We start from the raw sequence: 17,395 nt of genomic DNA, 5'->3' as shown, positions 1-17,395 counted from the left end.
GGTTTGAATACTCAAAAGAAAAAGCCTACAACACCTGGTGTTCCCAAGCGGTCACCCATCCAAGTACTAACCAGGCCCAATGTTGCTTAACTTCGGTGATCGGACGAGAACCGGTGCATTCAACATGGTATGGTCGTAGGCATTTGCGTAAGTGGGAGCGAATTTATATACAACAGTATTGTATTGTAGTCTTATATTCATATACAGGATCACTTTAACTCGCCGCCTTGCGGTTTGCAAATTAGTCACTTAATACATGCAATTTTAGCCACGTTTGTGTTATAATTTATGCAATTCGTAGCCATACAGTGTATTATGACCAACGCACAAACTTTTTGCTTCCAACCATCCACAATACAGTGAAACGGCCCCAAAACAGGGGAGAGATGAATTGGGTCCGAGGAACCTGTTCAACCGGACATTGAACCGGAGGCATGACTTCAGTGGGTTTAGGACGGTACTTGGGAAAATCATAGCTCAATTGCTTTTAGCCTAATTGTTGTGATAAACTTATTAAATAGGTAAGTATCAACTCTATTTGATAAGTTTTATTTGAATGCACTCTGCGTTAGCGGAGTGCAGCTTAAAGAATGGAAGTGAGCGATTTGCACTAACTTAAAAGTTAGTTTATTAAGGGAAATTTTACAATTAGTATTGATGTTTCCGAGACAGTTCCAAATATCAAATATACAGTAAACGCAAGCAGGGGAACTATTAGAATGGCCTTTACAAGTATATGGGGTGTGTTTGGAGCAATGGTTATTGCTGAAATTGTCATTTACAAAAAGTATCCGCGCTCGATGAGGCTTAACTTTTTCGATCACCGAACTTGGTTTTGGCCACCAAATCGTCAATCTTAGTCCGAAATGGCTCATTTTTTGTGGGCATGCTCCACTTGAGCCATAGTTGGGGATAAAACAAAAAAATCTGGCACAGCAAACCATTTTGCACAAGTTTTTACCGATTTCCAAAAAAGTATCCGCGCTCGATGAGGCTTAACTTTTTCGATCACCGAACTTTGTTTTGGTCACCAAATCGTCAATTTTAGTCCGAATTGGCTCATTTTTTGTGGGCATGCTCCACTTGAGCCATAGTTTGGGATAAAACAAAAAAATCTGGCACAGCGAACCATTTTGCACAAGTTTTTACCGATTTCCAAAAAAGTATCCGCGCTCGATGAGGCTTAACTTTTTCGATCACCGAAGTTTGTTTTGGTCACCAAATCGTCAATTTTAGTCCGAATTGGCTCATTTTTTGTGGGCATGCTCCACTTGAGCCATAATTTGGGATAAAACAAAAAAATCTGGCACATCGAACCATTTTGGACAAGTTTTTACCAATTTCCAAAAAAGTATCCGCGCTCGATGAGGCTTAACTTTTTCGATCACCGAGGCTTTTTGAGGCTCTAAAATGTGTAAATATCGAATAAAAGTTTTCTACGAGGTTTGAATACTCAAAAGAAAAAGCCTACAACACCTGGTGTTCCCAAGCGGTCACCCATCCAAGTACTAACCAGGCCCAATGTTGCTTAACTTCGGTGATCGGACGAGAACCGGTGCATTCAACATGGTATGGTCGTAGGCATTTGCGTAAGTGGGAGCGAATTTATATACAACAGTATTGTATTGTAGTCTTATATTCATATACAGGATCACTTTAACTCGCCGCCTTGCGGTTTGCAAAATAGTCACTTAATACATGCAATTTTAGCCACGTTTGTGTTATAATTTATGCAATTCGTAGCCATACAGTGTATTATGACCAACGCACAAACTTTTTGCTTCCAACCATCCACAATACAGTGAAACGGCCCCAAAACAGGGGAGAGATGAATTGGGTCCGAGGAACCTGTTCAACCGGACATTGAACCGGAGGCATGACTTCAGTGGGTTTAGGACGGTACTTGGGAAAATCATAGCTCAATTGCTTTTAGCCTAATTGTTGTGATAAACTTATTAAATAGGTAAGTATCAACTCTATTTGATAAGTTTTATTTGAATGCACTCTGCGTTAGCGGAGTGCAGCTTAAAGAATGGAAGTGAGCGATTTGCACTAACTTAAAAGTTAGTTTATTAAGGGAAATTTTACAATTAGTATTGATGTTTCCGAGACAGTTCCAAATATCAAATATACAGTAAACGCAAGCAGGGGAACTATTAGAATGGCCTTTACAAGTATATGGGGTGTGTTTGGAGCAATGGTTATTGCTGAAATTGTCATTTACAAAAAGTATCCGCGCTCGATGAGGCTTAACTTTTTCGATCACCGAACTTGGTTTTGGCCACCAAATCGTCAATCTTAGTCCGAAATGGCTCATTTTTTGTGGGCATGCTCCACTTGAGCCATAGTTGGGGATAAAACAAAAAAATCTGGCACAGCAAACCATTTTGCACAAGTTTTTACCGATTTCCAAAAAAGTATCCGCGCTCGATGAGGCTTAACTTTTTCGATCACCGAACTTTGTTTTGGTCACCAAATCGTCAATTTTAGTCCGAATTGGCTCATTTTTTGTGGGCATGCTCCACTTGAGCCATAGTTTGGGATAAAACAAAAAAATCTGGCACAGCGAACCATTTTGCACAAGTTTTTACCGATTTCCAAAAAAGTATCCGCGCTCGATGAGGCTTAACTTTTTCGATCACCGAAGTTTGTTTTGGTCACCAAATCGTCAATTTTAGTCCGAATTGGCTCATTTTTTGTGGGCATGCTCCACTTGAGCCATAATTTGGGATAAAACAAAAAAATCTGGCACATCGAACCATTTTGGACAAGTTTTTACCAATTTCCAAAAAAGTATCCGCGCTCGATGAGGCTTAACTTTTTCGATCACCGAGGCTTTTTGAGGCTCTAAAATGTGTAAATATCGAATAAAAGTTTTCTACGAGGTTTGAATACTCAAAAGAAAAAGCCTACAACACCTGGTGTTCCCAAGCGGTCACCCATCCAAGTACTAACCAGGCCCAATGTTGCTTAACTTCGGTGATCGGACGAGAACCGGTGCATTCAACATGGTATGGTCGTAGGCATTTGCGTAAGTGGGAGCGAATTTATATACAACAGTATTGTATTGTAGTCTTATATTCATATACAGGATCACTTTAACTCGCCGCCTTGCGGTTTGCAAATTAGTCACTTAATACATGCAATTTTAGCCACGTTTGTGTTATAATTTATGCAATTCGTAGCCATACAGTGTATTATGACCAACGCACAAACTTTTTGCTTCCAACCATCCACAATACAGTGAAACGGCCCCAAAACAGGGGAGAGATGAATTGGGTCCGAGGAACCTGTTCAACCGGACATTGAACCGGAGGCATGACTTCAGTGGGTTTAGGACGGTACTTGGGAAAATCATAGCTCAATTGCTTTTAGCCTAATTGTTGTGATAAACTTATTAAATAGGTAAGTATCAACTCTATTTGATAAGTTTTATTTGAATGCACTCTGCGTTAGCGGAGTGCAGCTTAAAGAATGGAAGTGAGCGATTTGCACTAACTTAAAAGTTAGTTTATTAAGGGAAATTTTACAATTAGTATTGATGTTTCCGAGACAGTTCCAAATATCAAATATACAGTAAACGCAAGCAGGGGAACTATTAGAATGGCCTTTACAAGTATATGGGGTGTGTTTGGAGCAATGGTTATTGCTGAAATTGTCATTTACAAAAAGTATCCGCGCTCGATGAGGCTTAACTTTTTCGATCACCGAACTTGGTTTTGGCCACCAAATCGTCAATCTTAGTCCGAAATGGCTCATTTTTTGTGGGCATGCTCCACTTGAGCCATAGTTGGGGATAAAACAAAAAAATCTGGCACAGCAAACCATTTTGCACAAGTTTTTACCGATTTCCAAAAAAGTATCCGCGCTCGATGAGGCTTAACTTTTTCGATCACCGAACTTTGTTTTGGTCACCAAATCGTCAATTTTAGTCCGAATTGGCTCATTTTTTGTGGGCATGCTCCACTTGAGCCATAGTTTGGGATAAAACAAAAAAATCTGGCACAGCGAACCATTTTGCACAAGTTTTTACCGATTTCCAAAAAAGTATCCGCGCTCGATGAGGCTTAACTTTTTCGATCACCGAACTTTGTTTTGGTCACCAAATCGTCAATTTTAGTCCGAATTGGCTCATTTTTTGTGGGCATGCTCCACTTGAGCCATAGTTTGGGATAAAACAAAAAAATCTGGCACATCGAACCATTTTGGACAAGTTTTTACCAATTTCCAAAAAAGTATCCGCGCTCGATGAGGCTTAACTTTTTCGATCACCGAGGCTTTTTGAGGCTCTAAAATGTGTAAATATCGAATAAAAGTTTTCTACGAGGTTTGAATACTCAAAAGAAAAAGCCTACAACACCTGGTGTTCCCAAGCGGTCACCCATCCAAGTACTAACCAGGCCCAATGTTGCTTAACTTCGGTGATCGGACGAGAACCGGTGCATTCAACATGGTATGGTCGTAGGCATTTGCGTAAGTGGGAGCGAATTTATATACAACAGTATTGTATTGTAGTCTTATATTCATATACAGGATCACTTTAACTCGCCGCCTTGCGGTTTGCAAAATAGTCACTTAATACATGCAATTTTAGCCACGTTTGTGTTATAATTTATGCAATTCGTAGCCATACAGTGTATTATGACCAACGCACAAACTTTTTGCTTCCAACCATCCACAATACAGTGAAACGGCCCCAAAACAGGGGAGAGATGAATTGGGTCCGAGGAACCTGTTCAACCGGACATTGAACCGGAGGCATGACTTCAGTGGGTTTAGGACGGTACTTGGGAAAATCATAGCTCAATTGCTTTTAGCCTAATTGTTGTGATAAACTTATTAAATAGGTAAGTATCAACTCTATTTGATAAGTTTTATTTGAATGCACTCTGCGTTAGCGGAGTGCAGCTTAAAGAATGGAAGTGAGCGATTTGCACTAACTTAAAAGTTAGTTTATTAAGGGAAATTTTACAATTAGTATTGATGTTTCCGAGACAGTTCCAAATATCAAATATACAGTAAACGCAAGCAGGGGAACTATTAGAATGGCCTTTACAAGTATATGGGGTGTGTTTGGAGCAATGGTTATTGCTGAAATTGTCATTTACAAAAAGTATCCGCGCTCGATGAGGCTTAACTTTTTCGATCACCGAACTTGGTTTTGGCCACCAAATCGTCAATCTTAGTCCGAAATGGCTCATTTTTTGTGGGCATGCTCCACTTGAGCCATAGTTGGGGATAAAACAAAAAAATCTGGCACAGCAAACCATTTTGCACAAGTTTTTACCGATTTCCAAAAAAGTATCCGCGCTCGATGAGGCTTAACTTTTTCGATCACCGAACATTGTTTTGGTCACCAAATCGTCAATTTTAGTCCGAATTGGCTCATTTTTTGTGGGCATGCTCCACTTGAGCCATAGTTTGGGATAAAACAAAAAAATCTGGCACAGCGAACCATTTTGCACAAGTTTTTACCGATTTCCAAAAAAGTATCCGCGCTCGATGAGGCTTAACTTTTTCGATCACCGAACTTTGTTTTGGTCACCAAATCGTCAATTTTAGTCCGAATTGGCTCATTTTTTGTGGGCATGCTCCACTTGAGCCATAGTTTGGGATAAAACAAAAAAATCTGGCACATCGAACCATTTTGGACAAGTTTTTACCAATTTCCAAAAAAGTATCCGCGCTCGATGAGGCTTAACTTTTTCGATCACCGAGGCTTTTTGAGGCTCTAAAATGTGTAAATATCGAATAAAAGTTTTCTACGAGGTTTGAATACTCAAAAGAAAAAGCCTACAACACCTGGTGTTCCCAAGCGGTCACCCATCCAAGTACTAACCAGGCCCAATGTTGCTTAACTTCGGTGATCGGACGAGAACCGGTGCATTCAACATGGTATGGTCGTAGGCATTTGCGTAAGTGGGAGCGAATTTATATACAACAGTATTGTATTGTAGTCTTATATTCATATACAGGATCACTTTAACTCGCCGCCTTGCGGTTTGCAAAATAGTCACTTAATACATGCAATTTTAGCCACGTTTGTGTTATAATTTATGCAATTCGTAGCCATACAGTGTATTATGACCAACGCACAAACTTTTTGCTTCCAACCATCCACAATACAGTGAAACGGCCCCAAAACAGGGGAGAGATGAATTGGGTCCGAGGAACCTGTTCAACCGGACATTGAACCGGAGGCATGACTTCAGTGGGTTTAGGACGGTACTTGGGAAAATCATAGCTCAATTGCTTTTAGCCTAATTGTTGTGATAAACTTATTAAATAGGTAAGTATCAACTCTATTTGATAAGTTTTATTTGAATGCACTCTGCGTTAGCGGAGTGCAGCTTAAAGAATGGAAGTGAGCGATTTGCACTAACTTAAAAGTTAGTTTATTAAGGGAAATTTTACAATTAGTATTGATGTTTCCGAGACAGTTCCAAATATCAAATATACAGTAAACGCAAGCAGGGGAACTATTAGAATGGCCTTTACAAGTATATGGGGTGTGTTTGGAGCAATGGTTATTGCTGAAATTGTCATTTACAAAAAGTATCCGCGCTCGATGAGGCTTAACTTTTTCGATCACCGAACTTGGTTTTGGCCACCAAATCGTCAATCTTAGTCCGAAATGGCTCATTTTTTGTGGGCATGCTCCACTTGAGCCATAGTTGGGGATAAAACAAAAAAATCTGGCACAGCAAACCATTTTGCACAAGTTTTTACCGATTTCCAAAAAAGTATCCGCGCTCGATGAGGCTTAACTTTTTCGATCACCGAACTTTGTTTTGGTCACCAAATCGTCAATTTTAGTCCGAATTGGCTCATTTTTTGTGGGCATGCTCCACTTGAGCCATAGTTTGGGATAAAACAAAAAAATCTGGCACAGCGAACCATTTTGCACAAGTTTTTACCGATTTCCAAAAAAGTATCCGCGCTCGATGAGGCTTAACTTTTTCGATCACCGAACTTTGTTTTGGTCACCAAATCGTCAATTTTAGTCCGAATTGGCTCATTTTTTGTGGGCATGCTCCACTTGAGCCATAGTTTGGGATAAAACAAAAAAATCTGGCACATCGAACCATTTTGGACAAGTTTTTACCAATTTCCAAAAAAGTATCCGCGCTCGATGAGGCTTAACTTTTTCGATCACCGAGGCTTTTTGAGGCTCTAAAATGTGTAAATATCGAATAAAAGTTTTCTACGAGGTTTGAATACTCAAAAGAAAAAGCCTACAACACCTGGTGTTCCCAAGCGGTCACCCATCCAAGTACTAACCAGGCCCAATGTTGCTTAACTTCGGTGATCGGACGAGAACCGGTGCATTCAACATGGTATGGTCGTAGGCATTTGCGTAAGTGGGAGCGAATTTATATACAACAGTATTGTATTGTAGTCTTATATTCATATACAGGATCACTTTAACTCGCCGCCTTGCGGTTTGCAAAATAGTCACTTAATACATGCAATTTTAGCCACGTTTGTGTTATAATTTATGCAATTCGTAGCCATACAGTGTATTATGACCAACGCACAAACTTTTTGCTTCCAACCATCCACAATACAGTGAAACGGCCCCAAAACAGGGGAGAGATGAATTGGGTCCGAGGAACCTGTTCAACCGGACATTGAACCGGAGGCATGACTTCAGTGGGTTTAGGACGGTACTTGGGAAAATCATAGCTCAATTGCTTTTAGCCTAATTGTTGTGATAAACTTATTAAATAGGTAAGTATCAACTCTATTTGATAAGTTTTATTTGAATGCACTCTGCGTTAGCGGAGTGCAGCTTAAAGAATGGAAGTGAGCGATTTGCACTAACTTAAAAGTTAGTTTATTAAGGGAAATTTTACAATTAGTATTGATGTTTCCGAGACAGTTCCAAATATCAAATATACAGTAAACGCAAGCAGGGGAACTATTAGAATGGCCTTTACAAGTATATGGGGTGTGTTTGGAGCAATGGTTATTGCTGAAATTGTCATTTACAAAAAGTATCCGCGCTCGATGAGGCTTAACTTTTTCGATCACCGAACTTGGTTTTGGCCACCAAATCGTCAATCTTAGTCCGAAATGGCTCATTTTTTGTGGGCATGCTCCACTTGAGCCATAATTGGGGATAAAACAAAAAAATCTGGCACAGCAAACCATTTTGCACAAGTTTTTACCGATTTCCAAAAAAGTATCCGCGCTCGATGAGGCTTAACTTTTTCGATCACCGAACTTTGTTTTGGTCACCAAATCGTCAATTTTAGTCCGAATTGGCTCATTTTTTGTGGGCATGCTCCACTTGAGCCATAGTTTGGGATAAAACAAAAAAATCTGGCACAGCGAACCATTTTGCACAAGTTTTTACCGATTTCCAAAAAAGTATCCGCGCTCGATGAGGCTTAACTTTTTCGATCACCGAACTTTGTTTTGGTCACCAAATCGTCAATTTTAGTCCGAATTGGCTCATTTTTTGTGGGCATGCTCCACTTGAGCCATAGTTTGGGATAAAACAAAAAAATCTGGCACATCGAACCATTTTGGACAAGTTTTTACCAATTTCCAAAAAAGTATCCGCGCTCGATGAGGCTTAACTTTTTCGATCACCGAGGCTTTTTGAGGCTCTAAAATGTGTAAATATCGAATAAAAGTTTTCTACGAGGTTTGAATACTCAAAAGAAAAAGCCTACAACACCTGGTGTTCCCAAGCGGTCACCCATCCAAGTACTAACCAGGCCCAATGTTGCTTAACTTCGGTGATCGGACGAGAACCGGTGCATTCAACATGGTATGGTCGTAGGCATTTGCGTAAGTGGGAGCGAATTCATATACAACAGTATTGTATTGTAGTCTTATATTCATATACAGGATCACTTTAACTCGCCGCCTTGCGGTTTGCAAAATAGTCACTTAATACATGCAATTTTAGCCACGTTTGTGTTATAATTTATGCAATTCGTAGCCATACAGTGTATTATGACCAACGCACAAACTTTTTGCTTCCAACCATCCACAATACAGTGAAACGGCCCCAAAACAGGGGAGAGATGAATTGGGTCCGAGGAACCTGTTCAACCGGACATTGAACCGGAGGCATGACTTCAGTGGGTTTAGGACGGTACTTGGGAAAATCATAGCTCAATTGCTTTTAGCCTAATTGTTGTGATAAACTTATTAAATAGGTAAGTATCAACTCTATTTGATAAGTTTTATTTGAATGCACTCTGCGTTAGCGGAGTGCAGCTTAAAGAATGGAAGTGAGCGATTTGCACTAACTTAAAAGTTAGTTTATTAAGGGAAATTTTACAATTAGTATTGATGTTTCCGAGACAGTTCCAAATATCAAATATACAGTAAACGCAAGCAGGGGAACTATTAGAATGGCCTTTACAAGTATATGGGGTGTGTTTGGAGCAATGGTTATTGCTGAAATTGTCATTTACAAAAAGTATCCGCGCTCGATGAGGCTTAACTTTTTCGATCACCGAACTTGGTTTTGGCCACCAAATCGTCAATCTTAGTCCGAAATGGCTCATTTTTTGTGGGCATGCTCCACTTGAGCCATAGTTGGGGATAAAACAAAAAAATCTGGCACAGCAAACCATTTTGCACAAGTTTTTACCGATTTCCAAAAAAGTATCCGCGCTCGATGAGGCTTAACTTTTTCGATCACCGAACTTTGTTTTGGTCACCAAATCGTCAATTTTAGTCCGAATTGGCTCATTTTTTGTGGGCATGCTCCACTTGAGCCATAGTTTGGGATAAAACAAAAAAATCTGGCACAGCGAACCATTTTGCACAAGTTTTTACCGATTTCCAAAAAAGTATCCGCGCTCGATGAGGCTTAACTTTTTCGATCACCGAACTTTGTTTTGGTCACCAAATCGTCAATTTTAGTCCGAATTGGCTCATTTTTTGTGGGCATGCTCCACTTGAGCCATAGTTTGGGATAAAACAAAAAAATCTGGCACATCGAACCATTTTGGACAAGTTTTTACCAATTTCCAAAAAAGTATCCGCGCTCGATGAGGCTTAACTTTTTCGATCACCGAGGCTTTTTGAGGCTCTAAAATGTGTAAATATCGAATAAAAGTTTTCTACGAGGTTTGAATACTCAAAAGAAAAAGCCTACAACACCTGGTGTTCCCAAGCGGTCACCCATCCAAGTACTAACCAGGCCCAATGTTGCTTAACTTCGGTGATCGGACGAGAACCGGTGCATTCAACATGGTATGGTCGTAGGCATTTGCGTAAGTGGGAGCGAATTTATATACAACAGTATTGTATTGTAGTCTTATATTCATATACAGGATCACTTTAACTCGCCGCCTTGCGGTTTGCAAAATAGTCACTTAATACATGCAATTTTAGCCACGTTTGTGTTATAATTTATGCAATTCGTAGCCATACAGTGTATTATGACCAACGCACAAACTTTTTGCTTCCAACCATCCACAATACAGTGAAACGGCCCCAAAACAGGGGAGAGATGAATTGGGTCCGAGGAACCTGTTCAACCGGACATTGAACCGGAGGCATGACTTCAGTGGGTTTAGGACGGTACTTGGGAAAATCATATCTCAATTGCTTTTAGCCTAATTGTTGTGATAAACTTATTAAATAGGTAAGTATCAACTCTATTTGATAAGTTTTATTTGAATGCACTCTGCGTTAGCGGAGTGCAGCTTAAAGAATGGAAGTGAGCGATTTGCACTAACTTAAAAGTTAGTTTATTAAGGGAAATTTTACAATTAGTATTGATGTTTCCGAGACAGTTCCAAATATCAAATATACAGTAAACGCAAGCAGGGGAACTATTAGAATGGCCTTTACAAGTATATGGGGTGTGTTTGGAGCAATGGTTATTGCTGAAATTGTCATTTACAAAAAGTATCCGCGCTCGATGAGGCTTAACTTTTTCGATCACCGAACTTGGTTTTGGCCACCAAATCGTCAATCTTAGTCCGAAATGGCTCATTTTTTGTGGGCATGCTCCACTTGAGCCATAGTTGGGGATAAAACAAAAAAATCTGGCACAGCAAACCATTTTGCACAAGTTTTTACCGATTTCCAAAAAAGTATCCGCGCTCGATGAGGCTTAACTTTTTCGATCACCGAACTTTGTTTTGGTCACCAAATCGTCAATTTTAGTCCGAATTGGCTCATTTTTTGTGGGCATGCTCCACTTGAGCCATAGTTCGGGATAAAACAAAAAAATCTGGCACAGCGAACCATTTTGCACAAGTTTTTACCGATTTCCAAAAAAGTATCCGCGCTCGATGAGGCTTAACTTTTTCGATCACCGAACTTTGTTTTGGTCACCAAATCGTCAATTTTAGTCCGAATTGGCTCATTTTTTGTGGGCATGCTCCACTTGAGCCATAGTTTGGGATAAAACAAAAAAATCTGGCACATCGAACCATTTTGGACAAGTTTTTACCAATTTCCAAAAAAGTATCCGCGCTCGATGAGGCTTAACTTTTTCGATCACCGAGGCTTTTTGAGGCTCTAAAATGTGTAAATATCGAATAAAAGTTTTCTACGAGGTTTGAATACTCAAAAGAAAAAGCCTACAACACCTGGTGTTCCCAAGCGGTCACCCATCCAAGTACTAACCAGGCCCAATGTTGCTTAACTTCGGTGATCGGACGAGAACCGGTGCATTCAACATGGTATGGTCGTAGGCATTTGCGTAAGTGGGAGCGAATTTATATACAACAGTATTGTATTGTAGTCTTATATTCATATACAGGATCACTTTAACTCGCCGCCTTGCGGTTTGCAAAATAGTCACTTAATACATGCAATTTTAGCCACGTTTGTGTTATAATTTATGCAATTCGTAGCCATACAGTGTATTATGACCAACGCACAAACTTTTTGCTTCCAACCATCCACAATACAGTGAAACGGCCCCAAAACAGGGGAGAGATGAATTGGGTCCGAGGAACCTGTTCAACCGGACATTGAACCGGAGGCATGACTTCAGTGGGTTTAGGACGGTACTTGGGAAAATCATATCTCAATTGCTTTTAGCCTAATTGTTGTGATAAACTTATTAAATAGGTAAGTATCAACTCTATTTGATAAGTTTTATTTGAATGCACTCTGCGTTAGCGGAGTGCAGCTTAAAGAATGGAAGTGAGCGATTTGCACTAACTTAAAAGTTAGTTTATTAAGGGAAATTTTACAATTAGTATTGATGTTTCCGAGACAGTTCCAAATATCAAATATACAGTAAACGCAAGCAGGGGAACTATTAGAATGGCCTTTACAAGTATATGGGGTGTGTTTGGAGCAATGGTTATTGCTGAAATTGTCATTTACAAAAAGTATCCGCGCTCGATGAGGCTTAACTTTTTCGATCACCGAACTTGGTTTTGGCCACCAAATCGTCAATCTTAGTCCGAAATGGCTCATTTTTTGTGGGCATGCTCCACTTGAGCCATAGTTGGGGATAAAACAAAAAAATCTGGCACAGCAAACCATTTTGCACAAGTTTTTACCGATTTCCAAAAAAGTATCCGCGCTCGATGAGGCTTAACTTTTTCGATCACCGAACTTTGTTTTGGTCACCAAATCGTCAATTTTAGTCCGAATTGGCTCATTTTTTGTGGGCATGCTCCACTTGAGCCATAGTTTGGGATAAAACAAAAAAATCTGGCACAGCGAACCATTTTGCACAAGTTTTTACCGATTTCCAAAAAAGTATCCGCGCTCGATGAGGCTTAACTTTTTCGATCACCGAGGCTTTTTGAGGCTCTAAAATGTGTAAATATCGAATAAAAGTTTTCTACGAGGTTTGAATACTCAAAAGAAAAAGCCTACAACACCTGGTGTTCCCAAGCGGTCACCCATCCAAGTACTAACCAGGCCCAATGTTGCTTAACTTCGGTGATCGGACGAGAACCGGTGCATTCAACATGGTATGGTCGTAGGCATTTGCGTAAGTGGGAGCGAATTTATATACAACAGTATTGTATTGTAGTCTTATATTCATATACAGGATCACTTTAACTCGCCGCCTTGCGGTTTGCAAAATAGTCACTTAATACATGCAATTTTAGCCACGTTTGTGTTATAATTTATGCAATTCGTAGCCATACAGTGTATTATGACCAACGCACAAACTTTTTGCTTCCAACCATCCACAATACAGTGAAACGGCCCCAAAACAGGGGAGAGATGAATTGGGTCCGAGGAACCTGTTCAACCGGACATTGAACCGGAGGCATGACTTCAGTGGGTTTAGGACGGTACTTGGGAAAATCATAGCTCAATTGCTTTTAGCCTAATTGTTGTGATAAACTTATTAAATAGGTAAGTATCAACTCTATTTGATAAGTTTTATTTGAATGCACTCTGCGTTAGCGGAGTGCAGCCTAAAGAATGGAAGTGAGCGATTTGCACTAACTTAAAAGTTAGTTTATTAAGGGAAATTTTACAATTAGTATTGATGTTTCCGAGACAGTTCCAAATATCAAATATACAGTAAACGCAAGCAGGGGAACTATTAGAATGGCCTTTACAAGTATATGGGGTGTGTTTGGAGCAATGGTTATTGCTGAAATTGTCATTTACAAAAAGTATCCGCGCTCGATGAGGCTTAACTTTTTCGATCACCGAACTTGGTTTTGGCCACCAAATCGTCAATCTTAGTCCGAAATGGCTCATTTTTTGTGGGCATGCTCCACTTGAGCCATAGTTGGGGATAAAACAAAAAAATCTGGCACAGCAAACCATTTTGCACAAGTTTTTACCGATTTCCAAAAAAGTATCCGCGCTCGATGAGGCTTAACTTTTTCGATCACCGAACTTTGTTTTGGTCACCAAATCGTCAATTTTAGTCCGAATTGGCTCATTTTTTGTGGGCATGCTCCACTTGAGCCATAGTTTGGGATAAAACAAAAAAATCTGGCACAGCGAACCATTTTGCACAAGTTTTTACCGATTTCCAAAAAAGTATCCGCGCTCGATGAGGCTTAACTTTTTCGATCACCGAACTTTGTTTTGGTCACCAAATCGTCAATTTTAGTCCGAATTGGCTCATTTTTTGTGGGCATGCTCCACTTGAGCCATAGTTTGGGATAAAACAAAAAAATCTGGCACATCGAACCATTTTGGACAAGTTTTTACCAATTTCCAAAAAAGTATCCGCGCTCGATGAGGCTTAACTTTTTCGATCACCGAGGCTTTTTGAGGCTCTAAAATGTGTAAATATCGAATAAAAGTTTTCTACGAGGTTTGAATACTCAAAAGAAAAAGCCTACAACACCTGGTGTTCCCAAGCGGTCACCCATCCAAGTACTAACCAGGCCCAATGTTGCTTAACTTCGGTGATCGGACGAGAACCGGTGCATTCAACATGGTATGGTCGTAGGCATTTGCGTAAGTGGGAGCGAATTTATATACAACAGTATTGTATTGTAGTCTTATATTCATATACAGGATCACTTTAACTCGCCGCCTTGCGGTTTGCAAAATAGTCACTTAATACATGCAATTTTAGCCACGTTTGTGTTATAATTTATGCAATTCGTAGCCATACAGTGTATTATGACCAACGCACAAACTTTTTGCTTCCAACCATCCACAATACAGTGAAACGGCCCCAAAACAGGGGAGAGATGAATTGGGTCCGAGGAACCTGTTCAACCGGACATTGAACCGGAGGCATGACTTCAGTGGGTTTAGGACGGTACTTGGGAAAATCATAGCTCAATTGCTTTTAGCCTAATTGTTGTGATAAACTTATTAAATAGGTAAGTATCAACTCTATTTGATAAGTTTTATTTGAATGCACTCTGCGTTAGCGGAGTGCAGCCTAAAGAATGGAAGTGAGCGATTTGCACTAACTTAAAAGTTAGTTTATTAAGGGAAATTTTACAATTAGTATTGATGTTTCCGAGACAGTTCCAAATAACAAATATACAGTAAACGCAAGCAGGGGAACTATTAGAATGGCCTTTACAAGTATATGGGGTGTGTTTGGAGCAATGGTTATTGCTGAAATTGTCATTTACAAAAAGTATCCGCGCTCGATGAGGCTTAACTTTTTCGATCACCGAACTTGGTTTTGGCCACCAAATCGTCAATCTTAGTCCGAAATGGCTCATTTTTTGTGGGCATGCTCCACTTGAGCCATAGTTGGGGATAAAACAAAAAAATCTGGCACAGCAAACCATTTTGCACAAGTTTTTACCGATTTCCAAAAAAGTATCCGCGCTCGATGAGGCTTAACTTTTTCGATCACCGAACTTTGTTTTGGTCACCAAATCGTCAATTTTAGTCCGAATTGGCTCATTTTTTGTGGGCATGCTCCACTTGAGCCATAGTTTGGGATAAAACAAAAAAATCTGGCACAGCGAACCATTTTGCACAAGTTTTTACCGATTTCCAAAAAAGTATCCGCGCTCGATGAGGCTTAACTTTTTCGATCACCGAACTTTGTTTTGGTCACCAAATCGTCAATTTTAGTCCGAATTGGCTCATTTTTTGTGGGCATGCTCCACTTGAGCCATAGTTTGGGATAAAACAAAAAAATCTGGCACATCGAACCATTTTGGACAAGTTTTTACCAATTTCCAAAAAAGTATCCGCGCTCGATGAGGCTTAACTTTTTCGATCACCGAGGCTTTTTGAGGCTCTAAAATGTGTAAATATCGAATAAAAGTTTTCTACGAGGTTTGAATACTCAAAAGAAAAAGCCTACAACACCTGGTGTTCCCAAGCGGTCACCCATCCAAGTACTAACCAGGCCCAATGTTGCTTAACTTCGGTGATCGGACGAGAACCGGTGCATTCAACATGGTATGGTCGTAGGCATTTGCGTAAGTGGGAGCGAATTTATATACAACAGTATTGTATTGTAGTCTTATATTCATATACAGGATCACTTTAACTCGCCGCCTTGCGGTTTGCAAAATAGTCACTTAATACATGCAATTTTAGCCACGTTTGTGTTATAATTTATGCAATTCGTAGCCATACAGTGTATTATGACCAACGCACAAACTTTTTGCTTCCAACCATCCACAATACAGTGAAACGGCCCCAAAACAGGGGAGAGATGAATTGGGTCCGAGGAACCTGTTCAACCGGACATTGAACCGGAGGCATGACTTCAGTGGGTTTAGGACGGTACTTGGGAAAATCATAGCTCAATTGCTTTTAGCCTAATTGTTGTGATAAACTTATTAAATAGGTAAGTATCAACTCTATTTGATAAGTTTTATTTGAATGCACTCTGCGTTAGCGGAGTGCAGCTTAAAGAATGGAAGTGAGCGATTTGCACTAACTTAAAAGTTAGTTTATTAAGGGAAATTTTACAATTAGTATTGATGTTTCCGAGACAGTTCCAAATATCAAATATACAGTAAACGCAAGCAGGGGAACTATTAGAATGGCCTTTACAAGTATATGGGGTGTGTTTGGAGCAATGGTTATTGCTGAAATTGTCATTTACAAAAAGTATCCGCGCTCGATGAGGCTTAACTTTTTCGATCACCGAACTTGGTTTTGGCCACCAAATCGTCAATCTTAGTCCGAAATGGCTCATTTTTTGTGGGCATGCTCCACTTGAGCCATAGTTGGGGATAAAACAAAAAAATCTGGCACAGCAAACCATTTTGCACAAGTTTTTACCGATTTCCAAAAAAGTATCCGCGCTCGATGAGGCTTAACTTTTTCGATCACCGAACTTTGTTTTGGTCACCAAATCGTCAATTTTAGTCCGAATTGGCTCATTTTTTGTGGGCATGCTCCACTTGAGCCATAGTTTGGGATAAAACAAAAAAATCTGGCACAGCGAACCATTTTGCACAAGTTTTTACCGATTTCCAAAAAAGTATCCGCGCTCGATGAGGCTTAACTTTTTCGATCACCGAGGCTTTTTGAGGCTCTAAAATGTGTAAATATCGAATAAAAGTTTTCTACGAGGTTTGAATACTCAAAAGAAAAAGCCTACAACACCTGGTGTTCCCAAGCGGTCACCCATCCAAGTACTAACCAGGCCCAATGTTGCTTAACTTCGGTGATCGGACGAGAACCGGTGCATTCAACATGGTATGGTCGTAGGCATTTGCGTAAGTGGGAGCGAATTTATATACAACAGTATTGTATTGTAGTCTTATATTCATATACAGGATCACTTTAACTCGCCGCCTTGCGGTTTGCAAAATAGTCACTTAATACATGCAATTTTAGCCACGTTTGTGTTATAATTTATGCAATTCGTAGCCATACAGTGTATTATGACCAACGCACAAACTTTTTGCTTCCAACCATCCACAATACAGTGAAACGGCCCCAAAACAGGGGAGAGATGAATTGGGTCCGAGGAACCTGTTCAACCGGACATTGAACCGGAGGCATGACTTCAGTGGGTTTAGGACGGTACTTGGGA

The 17,395-nt window shown here is 40.0% G+C and overlaps 13 non-coding genes across 13 annotated transcripts; all 13 read right to left on the bottom strand.

The window, feature by feature from the left end:
• Window positions 1-22: 22 nt before the first annotated feature.
• LOC142346424 (5S ribosomal RNA) lies at window positions 23-141 on the bottom strand. Its single transcript, XR_012759485.1, has one exon. It is a non-coding gene; the product is annotated as a 5S ribosomal RNA (ribosomal RNA).
• Window positions 142-1,464: 1,323 nt separating this feature from the next.
• On the bottom strand, window positions 1,465-1,583 carry LOC142346423 (5S ribosomal RNA). The gene has a single exon (XR_012759484.1). It is a non-coding gene; the product is annotated as a 5S ribosomal RNA (ribosomal RNA).
• Window positions 1,584-2,906: 1,323 nt separating this feature from the next.
• On the bottom strand, window positions 2,907-3,025 carry LOC142346422 (5S ribosomal RNA). The gene has a single exon (XR_012759483.1). It is a non-coding gene; the product is annotated as a 5S ribosomal RNA (ribosomal RNA).
• A 1,323-nt stretch (window positions 3,026-4,348) lies between these two features.
• Window positions 4,349-4,467, bottom strand: LOC142346421 (5S ribosomal RNA). The gene has a single exon (XR_012759482.1). It is a non-coding gene; the product is annotated as a 5S ribosomal RNA (ribosomal RNA).
• Window positions 4,468-5,790: 1,323 nt separating this feature from the next.
• On the bottom strand, window positions 5,791-5,909 carry LOC142346419 (5S ribosomal RNA). Its single transcript, XR_012759480.1, has one exon. It is a non-coding gene; the product is annotated as a 5S ribosomal RNA (ribosomal RNA).
• A 1,323-nt stretch (window positions 5,910-7,232) lies between these two features.
• LOC142346417 (5S ribosomal RNA) lies at window positions 7,233-7,351 on the bottom strand. Its single transcript, XR_012759479.1, has one exon. It is a non-coding gene; the product is annotated as a 5S ribosomal RNA (ribosomal RNA).
• Window positions 7,352-8,674: 1,323 nt separating this feature from the next.
• Window positions 8,675-8,793, bottom strand: LOC142346416 (5S ribosomal RNA). The gene has a single exon (XR_012759478.1). It is a non-coding gene; the product is annotated as a 5S ribosomal RNA (ribosomal RNA).
• A 1,323-nt stretch (window positions 8,794-10,116) lies between these two features.
• LOC142346415 (5S ribosomal RNA) lies at window positions 10,117-10,235 on the bottom strand. The gene has a single exon (XR_012759477.1). It is a non-coding gene; the product is annotated as a 5S ribosomal RNA (ribosomal RNA).
• Window positions 10,236-11,558: 1,323 nt separating this feature from the next.
• Window positions 11,559-11,677, bottom strand: LOC142346414 (5S ribosomal RNA). Its single transcript, XR_012759476.1, has one exon. It is a non-coding gene; the product is annotated as a 5S ribosomal RNA (ribosomal RNA).
• Window positions 11,678-12,812: 1,135 nt separating this feature from the next.
• On the bottom strand, window positions 12,813-12,931 carry LOC142346413 (5S ribosomal RNA). Its single transcript, XR_012759475.1, has one exon. It is a non-coding gene; the product is annotated as a 5S ribosomal RNA (ribosomal RNA).
• A 1,323-nt stretch (window positions 12,932-14,254) lies between these two features.
• On the bottom strand, window positions 14,255-14,373 carry LOC142346412 (5S ribosomal RNA). Its single transcript, XR_012759474.1, has one exon. It is a non-coding gene; the product is annotated as a 5S ribosomal RNA (ribosomal RNA).
• Window positions 14,374-15,696: 1,323 nt separating this feature from the next.
• LOC142346411 (5S ribosomal RNA) lies at window positions 15,697-15,815 on the bottom strand. The gene has a single exon (XR_012759473.1). It is a non-coding gene; the product is annotated as a 5S ribosomal RNA (ribosomal RNA).
• A 1,135-nt stretch (window positions 15,816-16,950) lies between these two features.
• On the bottom strand, window positions 16,951-17,069 carry LOC142346410 (5S ribosomal RNA). Its single transcript, XR_012759472.1, has one exon. It is a non-coding gene; the product is annotated as a 5S ribosomal RNA (ribosomal RNA).
• Between the last annotated feature and the right edge of the window lie 326 nt (window positions 17,070-17,395).

This window comes from Convolutriloba macropyga, chromosome 9, assembly GCF_964194025.1.
Source record: "Convolutriloba macropyga chromosome 9, txConMacr16.3, whole genome shotgun sequence".
In the NCBI taxonomy this organism is placed as follows: Eukaryota; Metazoa; Xenacoelomorpha; order Acoela; family Convolutidae; genus Convolutriloba; species Convolutriloba macropyga.
This window is presented reverse-complemented; position numbering and strand designations above follow the sequence as displayed.